Genomic DNA, 24,512 nt, shown 5'->3' with positions numbered 1-24,512 from the left:
AATGTCTACATATAACTCAGCTATAAGTTATTGGCACAAAATTAATAATGTATCAGATCCAACTGTATCCTTTTTAATTTATAAGTTAATCCAAGGCACTAAGAAAAAGCGTTGCACTTTTGATGGCAGATTACCTATAACAATCTCCATATTAGAGAGACTAGTCACAGGATTTAACATGATATGCACAAATCCTTTTTACCAAACATTATTTAAAGCAATGTACACTACATTGATTTTTTTGCATTTTTACGGGTCGGTGAAATGACTGAAAGATCTGTGGATACTAACAATCACTGGATAACATTGAAATACAATCTGAACAATTTATATCTTTCAGTTCATTCAAGCACTCAGTCCCAGGCAAGATTCATAAAATGTTTATTTATAGGCAACAGAAAACATCTTTTTGCCCAGTAAAACACTTACTGGAATTTGCCCAGTAAAACACTTACTGGAATATTCGAACCACAGAAGTTCTCAACCTTGCATTGTCAATTTATTTTTTCATTTAAATGGGTAACCAATATTTAGATCACAGTTCATTGACATACTTAATAGATCACTGAATTTTATTGGATTGTCTTCTAAATATTATAAAGGACATTCCTTCAGAATTGGTGCTGCTAGTTGGGCTTTGAAAATGGCAAATCAGATAGCCAAATTCGTAGCTTAAGTAGATGGAAGTAAAATGCCTTTCTAAAGTACTTCAAATTAGACAAAATTGTATTCAGTATCCTAAATCATTTGATTATACATTTACAAGTATTTATACTATGAATTTGTTAGGTGACGAGCAGAAGCAGTCACAATCATTGAGGTGCTAGTATTGAATTTTTGTAATGTAATGTATATAAACAAATGTATTGGTAATTTTTTAAATGTTGTATAAACATGTATACAAACGAATTGTTAATTTTGCAATGTTGTATACACATGATACAAATGTACTGTTAAATTATGCAATGTTGTATAACCATATATACAAAATAATGCTTTTTTAAATGATACCGTTTTACACAATGTAACTTTCATTTGGTGACGAGCATGAGCAGTCACAAAGAAACTGGAAAATTTTAAGGGGTTGTTGTATTACATGTAGTATTTTATTTCTTAATTTAGTGTTATATTTGCAATATAACTAGATCTGAATTTAAATCTTTTCATGCAGCTACGGGTTGGGGAAATTGCGACATGCACAATTCTGTGGCAAATGTTTGGTCCCAATCTTTGCTTATCAGTATAGTTGTTGTAAATAAACATTAAATTAAAGTAGAAATAAAATAGCACCACAAATGGTGGCACAAAGTTTGCCAATAAGATGTTTGGTTTTCTTATCTAAAAGATAAGAGAACAGAGCTTGCTGCATGAATTCAAGATTGTAGTTAGGTTAAATGTATATAGTTATTTCTATAGGATGTCAATGGAGGAGTATAAATAGGGTTATGAATGAAATAAATAACACATTTATGCGAAGAACAGAGCATTTGTGTAATGTCCAATCTGATGTTGTTTGGGCTATTGTCTTACTTAATTGATCATACATATTAATAAGTTTGATGCGCAATCATTTTTGCACCTGACAATTTTGCTCAAAGGATTATTTAATTAATTTTGATTTTGTTAATTTCCACCTCTTCCCCAACCACCACCCTTTTAAACTACTAAAACTCGCAAGGGAGTTTTTTTATAGAAAATTCATGTTATTAAGTAACTTTGTTCAGCTATTGGATCTTAAGTAGAATGTAACATTTTAGTTTTATATAGTTATGTTAACGTTGTTTATCTTATATCTGCTTATAATGTGTATGCTTCTGTAAAGGGACAAATTTTTGGTCCCCACCTTCGCTTATCAATATATTTGTTGTAAATAAATATGAAACTAAGTAGAAATAAAATAGCGCTACAAATGGTGGCACAAATTTTGCCAATAAGATGTTTGTTTTTTTATTTATAAGAGAACAGAGCTTGCTGCATGACTTCAAGATTGTAGTTAGGTTAAGTGTAGGACTATATAGTTATTTCTATAGGATGTCAATGGAGCAGCATAAAACTTTAAACTTAAACATGGTCTGCTTAAAATTTTGAATTCCTTTGCAGATATTTGAATACTTAATTCTCATCTTCGAAATTAAGTGCCGACTTTTGTCTACATTTTCCGCAAAATAAATTTGACCCCTGTATTCAATAACACGGTATTTGTCACTTTCCAATTTGGTCAGATTCTTTTACTACTATGCATTTGCTTTGCAAATGAATGTTTTTTATTGGATAATTCAACAGTTTTTCCTATTTATTATATTTTATGCTAAATTTGAGTTCAAACTTGTGTATCGTTACTTTTGTTGACTAGTATATATATATCAATCGTAAAATATTAGTGACTGTAAATCAAAGGCAGTATGATGAACTCGGTTCTAAAGACCGTTTTAAAAAGGACACAATGATTTCTTATATATCGTGATACTGCATGGTTATTGTAAAATGTTTTCAGTTCAGCAAATTAGCAATAGTCGAAAATGGTTAAACTTGATCGATATAGTAATATGTTTTCGTGACTTATTGGGAGTATATAATATTGTTCTTCACTAAATTACAGGTATAAAATAGAAAAAATATTTAAATGCAAAGATGCTTTCTTTCTTATTCACATTCTCTTTAAAAAAATCTGACCGTTTGTTAAAAACCTGGACGTTTTAAATATTGCTCTCGAAAAAACACGGCTAATGTAAAAAGATGATTTTAAAGCAAAATTCAAGGAAATTGTGCTCAAAATATGCATAGTATTCAGAATAAGATGAACAGTCATGAATAAAACTATTATACTTGCGAAATAGCATTAAATCGATCTGATCGCATGAAAAAACCGAATCTACACTCGAAAAAAGTGGACCGATTTACTCGAAAAATCAGGACCTTAGCCGGACACTATACCTACCGTGATTGTACGTATGCATTTGTAATTCGTTGTTCAAGTGCACTGTTGTAAGATTTATAAAAACATACATAAACAATAACGATTTTGCAGCCGGCTGATGATGTTACGTTTTACCTTGGGATGCTTTTTTTCACTCGAGACTAACAGATTTCTACTAAAAAGAATGTTCATAGAAATAACTTATCGTTTTTAAACAGAATTCTGACGACAGGTTTTCGAGAAAGTGATTTGAAATTATTTGAAAAAATAACGTTTTTTTCACAAGCAATCTATACATTTATAGACGTATTTTACAAATCTTAATTGATTGTACCTGTGGAAGTGAATGTGGTATACAGGTATGATTTTTCTATATTCAGATGCAGTTCTATGAGTTCCTATTGCATGTTAAATTTCTTTAAAAATCCGAAATATCGCTCAAACAACTTTAAAAGAACTATAATATATTTTATCATAATATATTAAATATTTCTTTATTGAAGCAAAGTACATTTCGGCTATAAAAAAGTAGGTTATTCAACTATACCTTTTATCCATTGTTGAGAGATAGTACTGACTTTTATGTATTTACATAACGATTATATAACTTTTATCTTTAAACCAGTGGAGACATAAGAATCATGGTCGATATTTTAGTATTATGTCTGGCTTTTCTTATTCGGGTTAGTAATAATTTTCTCATGCTTGTCTGGTATGGATCTAAGATTTCCTATGCTACGTCAGTTTCAGGAGTCTTTCTAATAATCTTTTTCAGCTAGATACTATTTTCAACATCAAGATGAAAGATTTCAAATTTTTGTGATATTTTTACTGCATATAAGACAGAACAATTGTAATAAAGGCCTTATCCGTTTCTAAGAAAAAAATCTCATACAATTCTAAATTTAATTAAAAAAAATAATGTTTTTTTTTTTTTTTAACTTTTTGCCACTTTTTATATCACATCTTTATCAGCTTAATAGGAGTTTGCAACCGTTTCAAAATGATGTTTTGTAACTTGTTTTCTATAATCACGGTAGGTATAGTTAGGGGGAGGGTTGGAATCCCGCTAACATGTTTAACCCCGTCACAGTATTTATGTATGTGCCTGTCCCAAGTCAGGAGCCTGTAATTCAGTGGTTGTCGTTTGTTTATATGTTATATATTTGTTTTTCGTTCATTTTTTATACAAATAAGGCTGTTAGTTTTCTCGTTTGAATTGTTTTATATTGTCATATTGGGGCCTTTTTTTAGCTGACTATGCGGTATGGGCTTTGCTCATTGTTGAAAGCCGTACGCAGACTTTGTTGTTAATGTCTGTGTCATTTTGGTCTCTTGTGGATAGTTGTCTCAATGGCAATCATACCACATCTTCTTTTTTTATAGTGTCCGGCTAGGATCGTGGTTTTTCGAGTGATTTGTTCGTACTTTTTCGAGTGTGACCACTTTTTTCGAGTGATTGTGATAAAAAAATGTAAACAAACAGACTTCCTTTCTGACAAGACCTGATACACAAGCTTGTCGTATGAGGTTAATATACAAGGTTATACAAGGTCTGTTAGTGTTTAAAATAAAAAGTTATTACCATTCTGACATTGTTTTTCGTTAAAAAAGTTCAATTTAGCCTTACAATGCTTTTATTCCATAATACAGAATAAACCCATTTTTATACGCATACCAATGTAAATGTCGAAGGAAATACATACATGGAATCTATGTATCCTTAGATATACAGACACTTTACAAAACATATTCTTATTGCATTGAAAACGACATTTTGAGACTAAATTCTTTTTGTTATGTCCGGGCTTTTTCGAGAGCAGTCCGGGCTTTTTCGAGTGTGTCCGTTTTTTATCGAGTGATTATTCACATTTTTTTATAGCTTAAAATAATATGTGTTAGTGTATTTACGTTAAAAAACTATAAATAAAAATGTCAAATCAAGTACTTTCAAGGAACATTTCCTTTCAATAAGGGAAAAGTGCTTAAGAAATGGACACTATTGATATCTATCAAAACATTACAATGTCATTCGTTCGGAGCACTGGTCAATCTATCTGGTTACGACCAGAAGATTCTATGGTACGTATTTTACCAGGTGAAAATTGAACTTTGGAAAACATCAAAATTCTGAAGAGAACAATAAAAAAGTGATAACCAACCAACATTAAACAGATTTCAAAGTAAAGTGACAACACAATTTCTTCACTACTAACTCATGTTCCGACTTCTGATGATAGACGAGAAAATTTAGAAAGTTTTTTTTAAACTTTTGAAACAGTACAAGTTCCCCAAGAATAACATTTCCTTTTTTGCGGTTTCTAGACGTCGTTAAGTGGTTTTTGGTTGAAAATATTTGCAAAATGAGGTACACAACAATTACAAGAAATTTTTGGCAAGTTGGATTCAGATTGTTTCATGGAAAATTTCTTAATTTCATGAGATGTCTAGGCAACGAGGACCTGGTAAAAAACAAACAGAAGACAGGGGGAATTGTGACCCAAATAACTCAAAAATAAACTTTGCCGTTACAAATAAGACAGTACTATTATCGACACCGTCCGCTAAACCAAAAATAATGAAACCAGGGGCGTGTTATTTTGTTCTTCGGTATTAAGCCAGAAGAGGTCCATTTCTATTTTTTTGCATTGGGAAGATCTTCTGGCCATCTTCCACCTTTTCTTTTCAAGTAGGTGGTTTAGACGGAAGAGGCACAAAACAAACATGGCGTCGTTTAGTCTAAATGACATTAATAAATTTATGAATGAAGATATATTGTTATGTGAGCTGTGTTTTAAACGTTTTTATGGTATGACAGACTTAGTAGGACATCCCTGTGTCCTATAGGATGATAAGATGGATAAATATCAGAACTACCCGGACAACTTTTTGAAATTCTAGGGAAGGGATTTTGATTCATTGTTGTTTAACGCTACTTTCAACACTCAATGATTGGGCTTGTAGTCACTTTAAATCAATAGATGATGTATGAACAAGGAAAGAAGGCATTACTATTCATTTTAATTTGTTGCTAATCATGCCTATTTTTGTTTTGCTCTTACCGGGCAACCATATTTATATACGAAATTCTCTTACCCCCATCCCAAAAAATAAACAAATATCAGATGGTTTGCCTTAATTAACACAAGTTTAAATGATTCTAATTTTTAACGCCCAGTGACAAATATGTCATGAATGTTCAGGAAAACTCGAGATAAAAAGTCGGTAATATAATATAAAACGAAGAGATGGGATATGATTGCTAATGTCAGAGGCAAATATTCTTATATGAAGTGTATGTAAGCAATTATAGGCAAGTTTATAACCTTCAACAATGACAAAACCCGCTACTGTAGAGTCGTTTATTAAAGGCCATTAAAAGTGTAAAACAATTCAAACAATAAAACTAACGGCCTATTTATTCAAAACAAAACAAAAAATTTTAAAAATATCAAATATGAGTTGAGACATGAACCAACGATCACCACTTAACTACAGGCTCCTGACTTAGGACAGGGTCATAAAGAATATGACAGGGGTTGATATAAAAACGAAGATGTGGTATAATTGCCAATGAGACAACTCTTCACAAGAGACCAAATGATACAGAAATTAACACCTATAGGTTGCCATACGGCTTTCAACAATAAGCAAAGCCCATACCACATAGTGAGCTATAAAAGGTTCCGAAATCTCAAATGTAAAACAATTCAACGGAGAAAACTTAAGCTCCAGTCACAACAGATAGTACGATTTTTTGTCATCGAAGATCTATAAAATAGCTTTCGTGGCACTGTCGTGCAAAATGTCAAAAAAATATTTCGAGTGGTCACATCAGCTACGACATGTCCACGATGGTTCCACGATGGGTACAAGACAGAAAAAAAAATGTAATTGTACTGTCGTGGGTTTGTCGCAAGTCGGTCGTGTGACAGTCGTGCGAAAGTCGCGCGATAATCGTACGACGTACGACACTCGTGAGTTGTTTGGGGCTATTTTCAGGTTTTCATGTCGTGTCACTGTCGTACGACTGTTGTGCCACTGATATGCGACTCTCATAGAAACCTCTTGAAACATGCCAGGCTCCATCTGTATGAATCTAACGAAATCACAGGCAGATTCCGGCTCCAACACTTGCATCAGTGTACTATACTGCCCACACACCAAGCGCCGTTCGATCCATGGCTTTCCAACCAACGTCGGTCGTTTCACTGGTTCCTTTACTGTTCACGGGCTCGAATCAACGCTTAAAGAACCATATTTTGCCCTTGTAAGAGTCAGGCGCCTATTCAGCAGGGCCAAGTATACTCGTTCTGATGGAATAGCCATCCTCTTTAAACGGTAAAAGGTATGCCTTTCCATACATTCATTCCCGCCGAATTGTATTCTTCTAAATAAAACGAAAGTATGTTGGCCGACGAACGTTCCACTGTCGTACGACAGACAATCAATGTTGTGCGAGCATCGTACGATATTTGGTATTTGTATCACGACGTTGTCTTGCGACAGTCGTGAGATTGTCGTACGACAGTCGTGCGACGCTTGTTTGATTAAAATGGTTTATGTTGATACTCACGACAATGTTTTTATCGCACGACAGTCGCCCGACGGTTGTAAGACATTTCCACGACAGCCCCAAGACAGTGACACGACAAAAAATCGTAGAACAAAAAAGGTGCATGTCCAATTTTCGTCCCACGACAGCGCCAGGATGCTGTCGGGGGTTCGTTGTGACCAGGGCTTAACGGCCTAATTAATGTACAAGTTAAAGTGAACGAAAAACAAATAAGTAACCCAGCAACAAACGACAACCAAAGACTTACAGGCTCCCGACTTGGGACATGCACATACATACAGAAAATGGCGGGGTTAAACATGTTAGCGGGATCCCAACCATCCCTTAACCTGGGATTGTGAGAGCTCAATCCTTCCCGAAGCTGAAGCAGTAGTGTAGCGGTACAATATAAGAACAACCTGCGCAAATCAGTTGCAACCAGATTAACTCAAAAGATCGGTACGAGACACACAAAAGCAACCGGTCAACTAACATTAAAACAATAAACGCAAAGCATCGAACTAAGGGTATTTGCAAAAACTGGAATTTTGTTCAAAGCTAGTTACAACAGTTACTATAGTACTGAAATAAATCTTGTATCAATCAGTACATAACCCATCTTCGCTAGCCAAGGGCTACGATCCACTCTCGCTCTCTCTACCCTTGACGGATTGAGATAACATTTCGGAGACACAGGATAATGATTGTCATTGGTTGCAGTCGAAATTCGCTGCATCCAATCAAAAAGCGTCTATAACATGATCACGTGTAAATGTAGAAGGTGTTTGTAACACTACAAACCATTAAAGTCTGAAATGGCCTATATCTGTACTCGACTGTACTGATTTTTACTCGACCAGTCTGAATTGGTCTGACTTTTACTTGACATTACTCGACCCCAGTCTGAACCATACTTGACTGTACTAAATCGTACTTGACCCTTATCTTTGCCGTTGAAAATAGTCTGACCTATTACTCGACCAGTCTGAAACAGTCTTAACCCATTCTTGACATGTACTCGACCTATTGTTCCAGTCTAAACCATACTTAACCAAAGGTCTGAACAATACTCGACCAGTCTGAACCATACTAGACCAAAAACCCTCTACTTTTTTAACTGTTTAAATAAATTTCTTTTTAACTGACATATATAACAACAACCAACAAAATTTATAAAAGATTTTAACCTTATAAAAGAAAAATATCTCTGATTATATTTAGGATAAAAAAAAAAATATTATATATAACTTATATCAAAAAGGGATAAAATTAAATAAATGAATAAAATTATTTTTCTGATTAGTGGTGAAATATAAAGTATAACCTCTGCTTGGGGCAATCTCATAAATAAGATCACACCTGGTCAGAGGTATTAAATTCTAAATAACATTGATTCAAAATTGCAACATCCTGTTTAAATTAAATAACAAGGCCTTTCGAATATACATGTATGTACTAGATAAGTAATACACGAATTTAAGAAAATAGGGCTTTCTTTTTACCTGTAAACACACATGTACTGAGTTAATTAGAACATATTAAAGTGCTTTATGTATGCCATGTTAATTTGAATAAAAATACTTAAATTAATTTAAAAATCTTTTTACTGTTACTTTTGAATACATTCCCTTTTTTAAAAAGGTTATCAAGGATTTGTATAAGTAAATACAAATCCTTGGCTTAAGTTAATGGTGAAAATAGTTCAATTACCATAAAATACTTCCGAAATATTCATAAAATTTGAATAATATTGAAAATATTAGTAACAATTCATTTTTTGTAGATTATTTGATCAGCTTGTTTTATTTATATTTTAAAAGTTGATATATAATATTATGTAAGTGTTGATTAATATTGAGTTGAAGTTATATTATGATTGATTATTGTGAAATTTTAATTTCAATACTGTATTGAATACATTTTTAATTTCAAGTTGTTGTTTAAATTTCATTTTTATAAAAAAAAAAATCCTAAATTGATAAAATTCAGTTAATAGATACAAAGAATAGGTCTAGTTTTGGTTAAGACTAGGTCGAGTACGGTTTAGACTAGGTCGAGTACGGTTCAGACTAGGTCGAGTACAGTTCAGACTCGTATAAAACGGTCAAGCACTGGTCAAGTACACATTCAGACTGTTAAGTATAGTTCAGACTACAGTCGAGTATTATTAAGTAAATCTCAGACGAATTCAGACTGGTCAAGTAAAAATCAGTATAGTCGAGTACAGATATAGGCCATTTCAGACTTTTAATGGTTTGTAGTGTAAACAATAGCCATTTGTGTATTGTGCAACAAGTCTTTACATCCCTAAACATACGACTATATTTAGTGACAACTTGAATGTTTTTAATAAACTAATAGAAGTTCCTGTGTATGTTTCATGCAAACATGCATGAATGTTGACGTATATTTTCGTTTCCGGCTTTACCAAGTGTGTGGAATCTAGAAGCTACCGTTTTTTGACCTCCAAATTGAAGAGTTCAAGTGCTACCATTGGTCAAGAATAATGTATTCGGAATGGACGTGACTTTAATCTTCCGATAGATGGCGCAACATTGTTTTCACAAACGTTGGCTTAATCTGCCAAGAGTGGAGAGAGCGGGAGTGGATCGTAACCCTTGGCTAGCGAAGATGTACACAGCCAAGTTTGGTAACAGATTTATTTTAAAAAGATTAAGAAACGTCTGGTATACGTTGCATACTTACATATATATCCATATACTATGAACACAGGCGCTCGTCTCAGAATTTTTTTCCTATATACCTTTATGGTACATAACATAGACGAGCGCCTGTGACAATGAAACTTTTTGAAAAGCACCTTCTAGCATTAAACCTAACTACCTGGAAGAAGCGATGATTTGATTGGTTTAGAACTGAAACATCTTTCAATCCGTTTTACGGGTATAAATAGTAAAATAGTCCGAAGGGTTTAACCATCGAAATTTTGCATTAGAAATAATGGTGAGGACCAGAAGATGTTCTTTAAGGACCACCAAAGAAAATGATTTTGAGAACTTTCTGATATCTTTGCATTATAATAAAATAATCCAGTTCGGTTACTTAAAAAAAATGGGGTGCAGGCCTCTTTTTGAAGAATATCTTTTATTACATAGCATTTTTCTGATTTTTCACTGCTGTCTATTAGGTTTCCTTCTCCTTTTTTTAATCTCCGGGGTACCACACGAAATATCATAAACTGTTAAATTATAAGTACAATGTAGTATGAAATGAAGTTAAAATGAATACGAGTCCTCTGCCCTCTGTTCTAAAGACCGTTTTGTAAGGGATCAAGTAATTGCTATATGAACACTGGAAAGTAGTTGTAGAACGCTTTTCGAACAGAAAATTTGCATTTAATTGAAAACTGAAAGCTTCATTTTGATCAACGTAGTAATATGCTTTTAACGATTTATTCGGAATATATGATATTATCCTTCACTTAATTACACTTAGAAACTAGAAAAAGGTCATTTTTAAAATCTAAAATTGAGAATGAAAATGGGGAATGTGTCAAAGAGACAACAATCCGACCATAGAGCAGACAATGTTCAGCAGAAGGTCATCAACAGGTCTTCAATGTAACGAGAAATTCCCGCACCCGGAGGCGTCCTCCAGCTGGCCCCTAAATAAATATATACTAGTTCAGTGATAATGAACGCCATACTAAACTCCAAATTGTACACAAGAAACTAAAAGTAATAATAATACAAGACTAACAAAGGCCAGCATACCTTTTTTCTTATTCAAATTTTCTGTAAAAAACCCGGACCATTTGTCAAAAAATACGGACGATTTCACAGTTGCTCTCGAAAAAACCGGACAATAACAAACACTGAATTTTTTGTTTAAATACAAGGAAATTGTGCTTCTTTGTTGATCAAAACATGTATAGTATTCAATTTAAGATGGGTGGTGTAATGTTAAAAAGTACTATAAGTACGAAATATCCGTTAATTGAATTAATCGCATGTTTATCACTCGAAAAGGCCGAACTACACTCGAAAAAAATGGACCGAATCACTCGAAAAACCACGATCCTAGCCGGACACTATAATACCTACCGTGATAATGCAAAACTGTTCGGAGTCTACGTTCTCTTCTATGTATCTTTATTGATTGATTATTGCTTGCTCAACATTTTGCTTAACATCCAATGACAAATATTTCATGCATACATAGAACGAACCTTAAATCTTTAGTAAGAATGTACTCATTTGAAATTGAAAATTATGGAGGTTCTTGTCGATGATTTTTTTTCAAATAAACGGATGTCGCAGCATGGAGCGACTCAATAAATTACATACTGGCGTGCTGGAATATAATTACATTAAACTAAACGGGCTCGAATACTAGAGAAATGTTTTGATATTTGTTTTTTATTAAAGCACAAATTACACCCATAAGAGGACCAAAGGCATGACATTTACATGTAATAACAGCAATATAATGACGACATCTAAATTTACATAAAAAATAGAAATAAATAAAAACATTAAACACAACAACTGACCTCAAGTGCCCCCTGTCCTCAGTTAAATAGACTGTTTAATAAAGGAGCCTAAAGATTTCACTTGCTGACTAGTGGTTGGATTTAGTATATAATATTGCATTTTATTATAAGAAAAATCTGTGTATTGAGTTTTTTAAATCATTGTTTTTAGTAACATCTTCAGGTTGGCTAATATTATTATCAGACCTAATATGATTTACATATGAGAACCATGAGTATATACCTTGATTATGAAGTAATTTAGAAAGGGAGTAACACTCTTTAAGTAAATCAGATGAGTTTTCACTCAAAAGTCGGTCTTCATATAAAAGTGACTGTGTGGCAATGGAAGAAAAAAGGGGGAATCTTCTTAATTCAGATCTTGAGGCAATATTACTAGATATAGGAAGATGTGGTGTGAGTGCCAATGAGACAACTCTCCATCCAAATAACAATTTAAAAAAAGGTAAACCATTATAGGTCAATGTACGCCTTCAACACGGAGCCTTGGCTCACACCGAACAACAAGCTATAAAGGGCCCCAAAATTACTTGTGTAAAACAAAACCATTCAAACGGGAAAACCAACGGTGGAATATAACGGGAAAACCAACAGTCTAACGGTCTAATTACTAGCCCACTCCAAGTGATAATCGTACATATCTTTAGATATTCCCCTGCCTAATTTTATTAAATTCTTGCGATTAGCACCAATATTTACATATAACACACATCTGTATTTACACATGACTTGTGGTCGTAATGTATATTTCAATCTAGACTTTAGAAAAATTATGTTAATAAGGACCTGCGGGAAATTAACTGCATATTCAGGACAAGAATATCATGTTTGAACCTTGCTTTGTACTAGACCAGCACGTTGAGCCGAAATATTAACATGCTGTCACAAGGTAATGCCGTGAGTTCAAACGCAGACATGTCACCCTACCCATCCTAACCGATTAGTCTTTCTCTTACTCCTAAATATCACGTGCTTAGTGGATATGAAGCAAATAACAACTATCTTTGATTTGATTTGCCGGGGATAGAATCTACGACTTCCGACAATCGATGTGATCACCCTTCTACTGGACGATCGAGGCGGTTACACAAAAAGAGAATTGAACCAAGATGGTCCTAATTAGTGTGTGGTTGGTTTGAAATATTTCTTCGTAAATTTCAATTAGATATAATGTTTACTTAATAACTATTTGATAAACAGTTAATAAACTAGAAAGTAAGTAAGTTAACATAATTATTCAGAATTGGCTGAGGGTATTCAACCCTTTTGATAAAGTGTATCAGTCACTCCGGAACACACGGTTTTAAATACGATTGTCATATCAAATCATGGTGGGAATCACTTTGCGTACATATTCGTAAAAATGAGCAACACTTGTTTTTTTCCCTTCATTTGTAAATGTATCTTTTCATAGGATTTCATACTATATTTGAAAATAAAAGTGAAGAATGGTCTTGCGAGAAATCTGAAACATCCACAGTTTGGATTCTTTGGCTGGATTGTTATGAAGGCAGGTATAATATCATTTACAGTGTCAACTTTTCTAGTTACATGAATATTTAAAATATATATATGCGTTGCTTTTCTCTTTTGAATTGTTTTACATTTTGTTATGCAAGAGCCTTCTATAGCTTGCTATTTGGTATTGTTGACAATATAAGTGAGAGGTTTAGCTAGCTATAAAACCAGGTTCAATCCACCATTTTCTACATTTGAAAATGCCTGTACCAAGTCAGGAATATGACAGTTCTTGTCATTTTGTTTTTGATGCGTTTTGTTATTTGATTTTGCCATGTGATTATGGACTTTCCAAATTGATTTTCCTCTGAGTTCAGTATTTTTGTGATTTTACTTATTGCTTTCACTAATTGTAGAAGGTGACCTAATGTTGCTAATATCTACGTCGTTTAGTATTGGTGGATAGCTGTCTCTTTGGCAATCATACCACATCTCCTTATCTTATATTATAAAACCTCCTACGTAGTAGATTTCAATCATCATCGTCATCCTCAGTCTTTGTTGAAGTATGGTTTTTAATACTTTTCCAAAGCTGTCAATGACAACAAAGATGACGTCTGCAAATTTGGCAATGAAAAAAAAGAAAATGAATTAATTCATGAAACTTAATCGATACATGCCCTTGTAAAACTAAAAGTAAACCGCTTTTGTGGTTGTTCTTTGTCTCAGTTCACAATGAGGATTTCAACACTGTAGTAATATAACTCGAACTGTTTAAGATTCTAAAAGTACCCAAATAAAAAAGAATTCTGCATTTGCTACATAAATCTCTGTTCTTTTTCTCCTATGTAAACCTTCGTCACTTCAAAGTTATAACGATGGTTTAACATTGTACTATGTCCTAACTTTGTAAGTGTTTGAGGCAAATTTTGACTGCAACTTTGGTCACGTTGAATATTTCTGCTCCTCTTAGTATATCTGTGTATCACAAAATTGAAAAACCAAAGCTAAAATTCTCCAGACCAAAACTATTATATATATTAACAAGTAAGTCCTATAAAAACATTGGGAAACCAGGTCTATCAAACCTCGGTTTCTTGAACATTGACAACAGAGTTAAGCAATTGCATGTACACAAAATCTGCAATTGCAAATGCCCATAATATTTGAAAGACGATTTTTTGAAAAGTCTATATGCACACCATATCTACAACACAAGTTCCAGTCATTATAACCACATGTACTCTGTTAGATATTATTATTTATTCATTGTAATTTAATTAGATTTTCATATTTTCTGTCTTTTTGTTTTACATTATGATAAACATCGGTATCAAAATTTATGTTTTAATATGCAATGTGCAGTTAATACTATCCCATGTTCGTATACTGAAACAATTTTAAGGGGATCTAAGTTACCATTTTAAATTGCCTACCCTTCTTTAAATAACAAATATATCAAATTGCTCCCTGTACGAGGCAGAAGCGTTCGATTCCATTTCTTAGTTGACAATAATTGTCAGTTTTCCTGCCGAAGGTTGGTGGTTCTATCCGGCCTTTCCGGCTTTCTCCACCAATAAAACTGTCCACCATGATAGACCCAATAGTGCGGAAAGTGGTTTTAAACACTGACAATAAGTCAATCAATCTCTAGCTGCTCTGTATAGGCCTTTTTTGAATTTAAGCTCACAAATGTTTTACTTATTGGATAGTCAGCTTTATGTTTCAAATTTCCCATTCAAAACACATTTTAATGGATTCTGTACCGTTGCTAGTGATTCTTCATCTCCAACAATGTGCCACCGGTTAGTGGCCTGTACTTCGTTATTTGCATGATAAAAATGATACATTTGGACGATAAATTTCTGGTTTAAACATTCTATAATCGTTATTATTGGGATTTTATGTCAGTCAGATAAAATAGACAACATACCCTTTTGATTGTTGTGTTTATGGCCTTTTAGTTGTACGGCCCTTTTAGTTGTACGGCTCTTAAGCATTTTCCAATTCAAGAAAATGTATAATCCTCTTGGACATGTTAAGATCTTCAGTCGGTTATCGAAAATAGAAATGATATCAGGCATCACGGTCATAAAACTTTCGAGCATGATTTTTGTACTCAGACTCGAAAATCAACCAATCAAATTGCTGTATTTCATGTTTCGAGCACGATTTTTGTGCTCCAAGCACTGAGCAAATTTTTATGCCTTCAAGTCATGAACCTCGAATTTCCACAGCCTCATACATAGATGTTGAGTTGTTTCAGTGTAAACTTTGGATTTTAATAAAGAATAATCAAAAGACATGTTTCTGCTAGGAAAAGCAAGTGAAAATGCCTTGTTCTGAATTTTTATTAGAACATTACTCTGTACCTGATTTTTCAAATATCATATGTATTGAAACATGAAGATGTGGTATGATTACCAATGAGACAAGTCTCCATCAGAGACAAATGACATAGAAGTTAACAGCTATAGGTTATGGTAAGGTCTAAACAATGAGCAAAACCAATACCCCATAATCAGCTTTAAAATGCCCCTAAATGACAAATGTAAAACAATTCAAACGAGAGCAATAACGGTTTGATTTATGTGCGAGCGAAACAATGAACGAAAACAAATATGATATACTGCAACAAACGGCAGGATTACAGGATCCTGTCTTGCGACAGGCACATCCAGAACATATATTGGTTCAGTTGAACTAGTTTGCTGGCGCTAAACCCTTACCATATCCTCGGACAGTAGTATAACAGAATCATATAAGAACAAATTATACAAAACCAGTTGAAATGGCTTAACTCATATCGAAACAAAGCAGAAAAACAACTAACAAAAACACAGACCGGACGTGGCAGGATATTTATACAAAATGTGTTTATATTTCGAATGTTTAAACTGTGAACTAACATGCATTAACATTTTTAGATATTTCTGAATAAGAACACTTACTTAGAAGAGAAAGCGGTTAACCTTTGTAGAATCGAACCGACCCATAAGGTACTAGAAGTAGGGTTCGGACTTGGAATAGGGTTAACTTCTGCGTGCAGATATGTTGAAGGCAAGTTTATACTTATTTGATATACAGATTGATGATCTTTGATCAGGTTGTTGTGTCTTTGACACATTCCCTGTTTCCATTCTCAATTTTATTGTTTATTGCTTCATAAGAAACTTTTGTTTTTCTGTTATTCGTTTGAATATATTATTATTAATCAAAGTTGAAAGATTGAGTCAATTCTAAGGACGTTTTTTGACATCTAATGCACCTGTTATCAATGACAACCTACCAAACTCGCTTACAAATATTATAATTCTATATTTTCAGCTAATAAAGGTAAAGTGTATGGGATTGACATATCCGACAAAATAATAAGCACAGCCAAACAAACATTACAAGTAGAAATTCGGGAAGGAAAACTACATATTCAAAAAGGATGCGTCTCTCTACTTCCTTTTGAAAATGACACGTTCGACCGTGTATTTCATTGTAATTGCTTTCATTTCTGGCCAGATCTGTTGATATGCTGTAGAGAGCTTTATAGGGTTTTGAAACCCAATTCCTTCATGGTTACAACATTGTGTATAAAGTCAATCAAACATGCCCGCGAGAAAGGACTTTTGCAGTATGGACCTCAGGACCATTTAGTATTTATTGAAACACTAGAAAAGGCATCCTTTAAAGACGTTATGTTGGATACTTTTGAAGAAAACGGAAAGAAATTTGAAGCGATTATTGCATTCACTTAATACGTTAAAGCTGTTAAGGTATAAGGTTCTGTGTACCATGTGCTTTCGGCTAATAATAAGATATTATATTTACAACGGTATTTTGCATTATTTTCTTCTCTCCATTTTAAAACCACACATGTCCATGAGTTCATGGCAAATCAAAATTAATGATTGCTATCAAGTACATGTACCCAGGAAAACGAAATCTTTGGTGACGATCCAAAGCTAGACCCTCGAAATCAAGACAAGGTTCAAGCTAGAAACCACTCGCTAGCAGCCACTTATCAGATATTTCTATAAACCTAAACGTTGCATACAATTCAAACGTACCTAAAATGTTTTTATTAATGCATAACCAATAACTTATCTGTTTTTGTAAATATTTAGTCAAAGACACTGTTCTATGAGTTTCATTTCCTGTTCATTAATTTAAAGACAATAGTATCCGTTTTCAATATACCAAACAAGATGCTGCACGCTAGTCAACACTTTAGAATGTAAAAAAAATCGTACATTGAATAATTGAAATGCTTGCAAAATTGCAATATTGTGTGAAATAGCTTTGCATATTCTCGCATCCTGTCAAATAATTCCTGAAAAATAGCAATTTTTCTCCATTACAAGTTACAAGTATAGAAAGTTGCGCTCGTGCTTTAACACTATTTTTGTTACACAAACTGTTTTGACGAATCATTTGTTAATCTTAACTAGTGGATTTCACGTACTTTTGATTGGACGAAAGTTTTTTTTCTACTCAAAATATGGTGTGAAAGGAAATCATTTATAATAGCTAAAAAAAAGATCCTCGCTATACCCAAACTTGGAATTTTAATCAAGCAGAATCTCGGTCCTTAGCTTTCATTCTCACCTATTGCGGACAAATGTTTTGCCGTAGACATGCCTTTTTAAACTTTTGGGTAAGGGTTGGGTAGGGTGTACGACCTACTTTAAAACAAAACAGCACCCGGGATGTTTCTCAAATAGACCTCTTCTACCCAGCTCCGCTTTGTATCTATATGCATGTAGTAACATGAAGCAGCACGTGCATATTAATTATATATCACTTACACAATGTAGATACTATTCTGTACGTTATCCGGAAGTCGCAATTTTCGAAGCGAGAACTTTTTGGATCGCATTTTAAATTTGATTAATATACTGAATTAAACGGTAAGTTGATCATTTGTTCATTGCTTAATGATTAATTCAGCTGACATCGAGATTCTCAAATGGTTTAAAATTTAATTCAGCGCATTCATTAATCTTACCTTTGACTTAATCAAGATATTTTAAAGTGCATCACTAAAGAAAATCACTCGGTGAACCTAAAACAATCTTTTTACCCTATTAGTGTACAAATTAACGTAAATACCAGACTTAGTTGACTGAATGAAATATATTTCAAGTGGGGGTAAAAGTTTCAACCAGATCTTTGAAACCAGAAATCAGAAAATTACACTTGTTTGAATTTCTCACTGTACCAGTCAGGAATCTACTTCGTCAAAATTATCTCCCCATTACGCCAGTTAATTTTCACTGTTGTAGAAATGGAAGCCATTGTAGGGATGACGCGCTGCCAATTTTGCTCTTGGAAACCGATAAATTTATCCGCATAGCACCATCACGATCCTTATATGTCAGTTGTATTATAAAAGACAAATATATCTACTTGCTAATAGCATCAGTTAATGATTTAGTCTGCATTGATTCAACTTAAAACTATGTCCTAATTGGTTGCCAGGTGGAATTTTTAAAAATTCATAAACATTTTAAAAAATTCTAATTAAATATTTCGTGGAAGGGCAGACTAGATTTTTTTAGTGGTTGAAGACTATAAACCTTAGTTATCACACACAAAAAGTTGATTTTTTTCGAAGATATGCATTTTCATCATCCAACTTGAAAGACTGTCGTCAAGTACTTTTAGTAAAAAAAACAGCTATTCGAACACACCTACTCTGTTTTTATGACTCATTAGATAGGTATTTCACTTGACCCATATAGTTCATCTTTTAGTACTGTGATTTTTTATGTTATTAAGTCAACCTGTAGATTAAATATATAAAATACTAGAATCTGAAGCGAGATGATGTTTCAAATATTCTTGCTTTGTACATTTTCAAGACAAAATATTCAACTCAAACACACCCTAACATAAAAAGGTGTACTCGATTTTCTCTTTTCGATACAATTGTTACCCATTTTTTAGAATTTTTTCTTGAGTCACATAATGTAACACTGTGTCTAAACCACACCGGCAAAATTTGTTCGGACTCGATGGTATCTAACATCCGGCACAATGACGGAACATTAATAGACAGAAGAAAGATAGGTTTCTCCTTATTTTCTTATTTTTTTTATGATATAGAAGAATCTATATACATATACAATTTTCTATTGTGATATGCAATATTTTCTACAACCGTTCTATATTAACGGAGAAATAAGTAAAAATGCATGTCAAAAAGACGAATTGAGTGAACCTTGACTCGAAATTGTTTAATTTCTCCTTAAATTGTTCACATTGTACGGAAAGAAAGGTATGGGAAGATAGATATTGACACGGAGATTGCAAAACTAGTCATTATGAGCATCTCAATACTTGTATTTCTGTCTATGGAACGAAAGAAATGGGTCATGTCAAATTAAAATACACCGGTTTCGTCATTGTTGTTTCTACACAATCACCCGGTTTCGTCTATATATATCACCCGTTTTTTTTATATTATTTTAAAACCAACAATTTATGAAAAGCAACGTTAACACAGATCTGAACATTGTCTTTCGAAAGAATTTAAATATATATTTATTATAAAGTAAACTTGGCGTGTTTACATTTATTTACATAGGTAATTATAGTACTACACATTTTCCTAATGAAAGGCGTATCCGTTATTTCACTGATCTTCAAACTAATTTTAAGCAAACACTGATATCTAATTATTTTTTTAACATTAACATTATGATATTTTTTATATAGGTTTTGAGATGCATCACAATAAGTGACCCCCCTTTTTTTAACAAAAAAAAAAACTAAATAACGCCTAATAAAAAAAAATTAAACATCACCAAAAAGTATGCAGATTTATATTATTAAGAAGTGTGTAAAGTTTGATGCAATAATGATAAATCGTTTTGAGATATGGCGCGACATGTTAAAAAAAAACACACTCCTGTTTTACTTACAAAGTTTTGTAACTCAAAAAGATTTAATTTGATTTTCACTAAAAGGTTTACAGATCGTTTGACCATTTCAAGAAATAACTTTGTTAAGTTTCATGAAAACTAGATAAGCTGTTCTCAAGTTACGGTGCGACATGTTTACGCTGGACAGAAGGAAAGACGGATAGATAGACGGACGGACAGAATGACTGATAGATGGAGGAACGGACGGATGGAAGGAAGGACAGACGGACGGACGGACGGATGTATACAATAATACGTCCTGTCAAAATTGTGACGGGCGTGTAAAAACGCAATGAAATGAAAAAAAAAAAACTCTTCATTAAAGGTCAATAAGTTTTATTAGGATATCGGCCAAATCGATTTATTTGTATGAGTGATGAAAAAAAACTTTTCCTGTTGGGTCAAGTGAGCTAAAAACAGTCAAGAATTCCAAACAAAATTACACCGTTCTTGAATTTAAAAAAAAAATGTGTAACAACTGAAAATTTCAAATTTCACGAAGCGGATCGGACATAGCAAACAACTTCACTGGCGGTTTTTTTTCAATAAAAAATTAAGACATATTATTTATATTTAAGTGTACGCACTGACATGTCACAAATGCTTAAATGGTCGCTATTCAATTTATGATGAAGGTCTGTGGCCGAAGGAAAAATAATATAGAAATGAGGTCAAGGGCAAGGGCAATGGACGTATTGCAAATAGGGAAAAAAAATCGTTAGATCTGTGTTCCATACTTGTATATGTTACAGTCAAACCTTCTAACTTTTGACATATGCAGCTTTATACAAACAGTTCAAAACGCTATGAATTCGAAACTCACTTAGTGTCGCTTGTTTAAAAATATCAATGAGAATGTTTATAATAAACATAATCAAACTCACATAATCCGATTTCGCGGGTGTCCCTGTTTTCTTATTTCTTACAATTTTTTAATTCGGTATACACTTTTTAAGATAAGTAGCGAATCTAGAAGACGTATAGATTGCACCCCACACCCCCTTCCCCGACCCCACCTTTGATGCATGGTAGTTGTAATCCTTTTCTTCCTATAAACATTCATTTTCGATGTCGATTATGCATGCAGTTACAATTTATGACTAAAATTAGCAAAGACCCATCAAAACAACATTTGATACAAAAATTTAACAATACTTTTAGATATTTGGATGATATATTGGCTCTAAATAATGACGACTTCAGTATGTATACTAAAGAAATTTATCCTGTAGAACTTACTTTAAATAAAGCTAATGATAACAATGACCACTGCCCTTTCCTCGATCTTGATATCTATATCATAAACGGGAAGCTTAACACAAAAATTTATGATAAAAGAGATGATTTTTCGTTTCCTATTGTTAATTATCCATTTTTAGATGGTGACGTTCCCTTGTCACCATCTTATGGTGTTTATATATCTCAACTTGTACGATTCGCTCGTGTATGTAACCATGTATTAGATTTTAGCGAGAGAAATTTATGTATTACTGAAAAATTATTACACCAGGGTTTTCGATATCACAAACTGGTCAAAACATTTACTAAATTTTATCACCGGTATAAGGAAATAATTCGTAAATATAACTCAACATGCAGACATCTTATACGTTCAGGTATTTCACATCCAAAATTTTATGGAAATATTCTTTATAAAGCACAAAAATGTCAGTATTCTCCTCAGAAACTAACAAAACCTTTAAATAGACTTATTAAAGGGGGATATAGTTACGATACTGTTGTCAGGTCATTAAAGATTGCATATTTTGGCTTTAACATTGATTCACTGATAGGGTCTTTGCATCGGAACTAAACACATTTATTTCTAAAAAAACAGTTGTTGGCATGACACGGGTTATGTTCTTCTCATATATTTTATGATAGTATGATACTAAACCCCTAACGGGAGGGATTGTACCTGATATTCATATGATGAAGACATAATCTTTCAATCAGTTTAATTGAGGTCTGGAGCTGGCATGTCAGTTAACTGCTAGTAGTCTGCTGTTATTTATGTATTATTGTCATTTTATTTATTTTCTTTTGTTATATCTTTTGACATCGGACTCGGACTTCTCTTGAACTGAATTTTAATGTGCGTATTGTTATTCTTTTACTTTTCTACATTGGCTAGAGGTATAGGGGGAGGGTTGAGATCTCATAAACATGTTTAACCCCGCCGCAATTTTGCGCCTGTCCCAAGTCAGGAGCTTCTGGCCTTTGTTAGTCTTGTATGATTTTAAATTTTAGTCTCTTGTGTATAATTCGGAGTTTAGTATGGCGTCCATTATCACTGTACTAATATGCATATTTTAGGGGCCAGCTGAAGGACACCTACGGGTGCGGGAATTCTCGCTACATTGAAGACCCATTGGTTGCCTTCGGCTGTTGTTTGCTCTATGGTCGGGTGGTTGTCGCTTTGACATATTCACCATTTCCTTTCTCAATTTTATATATACATTTGTCCAATCTAATTAAAAACCGATCTCTCATCGCTCCTGTTTCTGATATGTCGCGTGGGAGATCTAACGAAACCGGCTTTGAGGTCACATGTGAGTGAACTAAAAGTCGTGAATTTATAAAGATATGCAAATGAGTTGACGACCTATTAATAAGCCAATCAAAAAAGTTTATGAATTATTATGACTGACGATTTCGTCGTAAATAAAATGAGTTACATCCCTTTGCCTTACGTTAAACTTCCAAGATCGTGGAAGACTCAATTTCATTGGTCGAAAAAGACACACCTACGAGGTCACTCACATGTGACCTCAAAGCGGGTTTCGTTAGATCTCCCACGCGACATGCGATGAGAGATCGGTTTTTAATTAGATTGACATTTGTCTTATCATCAACGTTTATCCTTAAGAAGATTTATTTTTAACGATCATAGAAAAGATTACATACATAGAATGATTAGATTACTTATAAAGGTGTCCATCCTATTGTACGAGAAAATCACATATCAATTGTGTGTTTCGATTTTTTAAGACCGTAAAATTTAACTCTAATTTCTAGTTTAAACATATTTTCCATAATTCATATAGAAAACGCATATTTGAGAGCTTTAACCTCAATTTGCGTTATAACCTTCATTTCTATCTATTCTGCTGTTAAAAATTTTTGTATGCAAAATAAAATTAAAATTATTTGTGTTCTATAAGAGTAGGAATTCTAGTGTTTGCTTATTATTTATTTGAATCTGAGACTAATCATATAAATAATAAGCCGTTGTCCTGTGAAAGAATTTGTTTCCAACGACCCGGTCACAAAACTCCTTTTTTAACACTGAAGTTAAATTATCTATTATAATGCAATGCGATTATGATTTTTTTTTATTTGACCAAACCGGGTTATGCATTGTGAAATCTTTGACCAAACCGGGTGGTAAACATTGACGAAACCGGCCAGTTCCATTTTGACATGACCCATTTCTTTCGTTCCATACTCAGAAATACAAGTATTGAGATGTTCATAAAAACAAGTTTTGCAATCTCCGTGTCAGTATCTATCTTCTCGTACCTTTCTTTCCGTACAATATGACCAATTTAACGAGAAATTAAACAATTTCGAGGCAAGTTTTACTCAATTCGTCATTTTGACATGCATTTTTACTTATTTCTTCGTTAATATAGAACGGTTGTAGACAATATTGCATATCACAATAGAAAACAGTTGTATATGTATATAGATTCTTCGATATCATAAAAAAAATAAGAAAATAAGGAGAAACCTAGCTTTCTTCTGTCTATTAATGTTCCGTCATTGTGCCGGATGTTAGATACCATCGAGTCCGAACAAATTTTGCCGGTGTGGTTTAGACACAGTGTGGAAGGGCAGAAACGAAAATTACTGAACTAATAGATTAATATGTTCTCCGTCCGTGGTATTTTTTTTAAACAAAAAATCGGAGGTTATGCATTTTCTACATCCAACTTGATAGATACCCATGTCGTTGACTTGATATTTAATTGTTCTGCTTAACTATGCAATAGATAAATTGTAACCTTATGCAAATGGTGTTTTTAAAATAGAACACTTCGTAATTGAGAAGAAAATTGTCATTTTATTTGTTTCAATTAACTTTTAAACTTTTTGTTTCTATAGTAAACATTACAGTAAGCATTTATCGCTTTCTCTAACAAAGAGCTT

General features: G+C 33.2%; 1 protein-coding gene and 1 long non-coding RNA gene across 3 annotated transcripts in view; both read left to right on the top strand.

Annotated features, from left to right (window-relative positions):
- LOC143080022 (ficolin-1-like) overlaps positions 1-24,512 on the top strand; it is a 347,809-nt gene that overhangs the window by 29,228 nt on the left and 294,069 nt on the right. The gene's annotated exons all lie outside the window — the stretch shown is intronic.
- On the top strand, positions 3,525-17,221 carry LOC143078238 (uncharacterized). Of its 2 annotated transcripts, none has more exons than XR_012979125.1 (4): positions 3,525-3,600; positions 13,400-13,499; positions 16,371-16,503; positions 16,771-17,221. It is a non-coding gene; the product is annotated as an uncharacterized LOC143078238 (long non-coding RNA). The 2 variants fall into 2 exon arrangements; XR_012979124.1 differs by having other exon boundaries at positions 3,534-3,600; positions 13,400-13,495; positions 16,771-17,220.

Source organism: Mytilus galloprovincialis, chromosome 6, assembly GCF_965363235.1.
Source record: "Mytilus galloprovincialis chromosome 6, xbMytGall1.hap1.1, whole genome shotgun sequence".
NCBI classification, from domain to species: Eukaryota; Metazoa; Mollusca; class Bivalvia; order Mytilida; family Mytilidae; genus Mytilus; species Mytilus galloprovincialis.
Note: the sequence above shows the minus strand (reverse complement) of the source record. Positions and strands in the feature narration are given on the sequence as shown.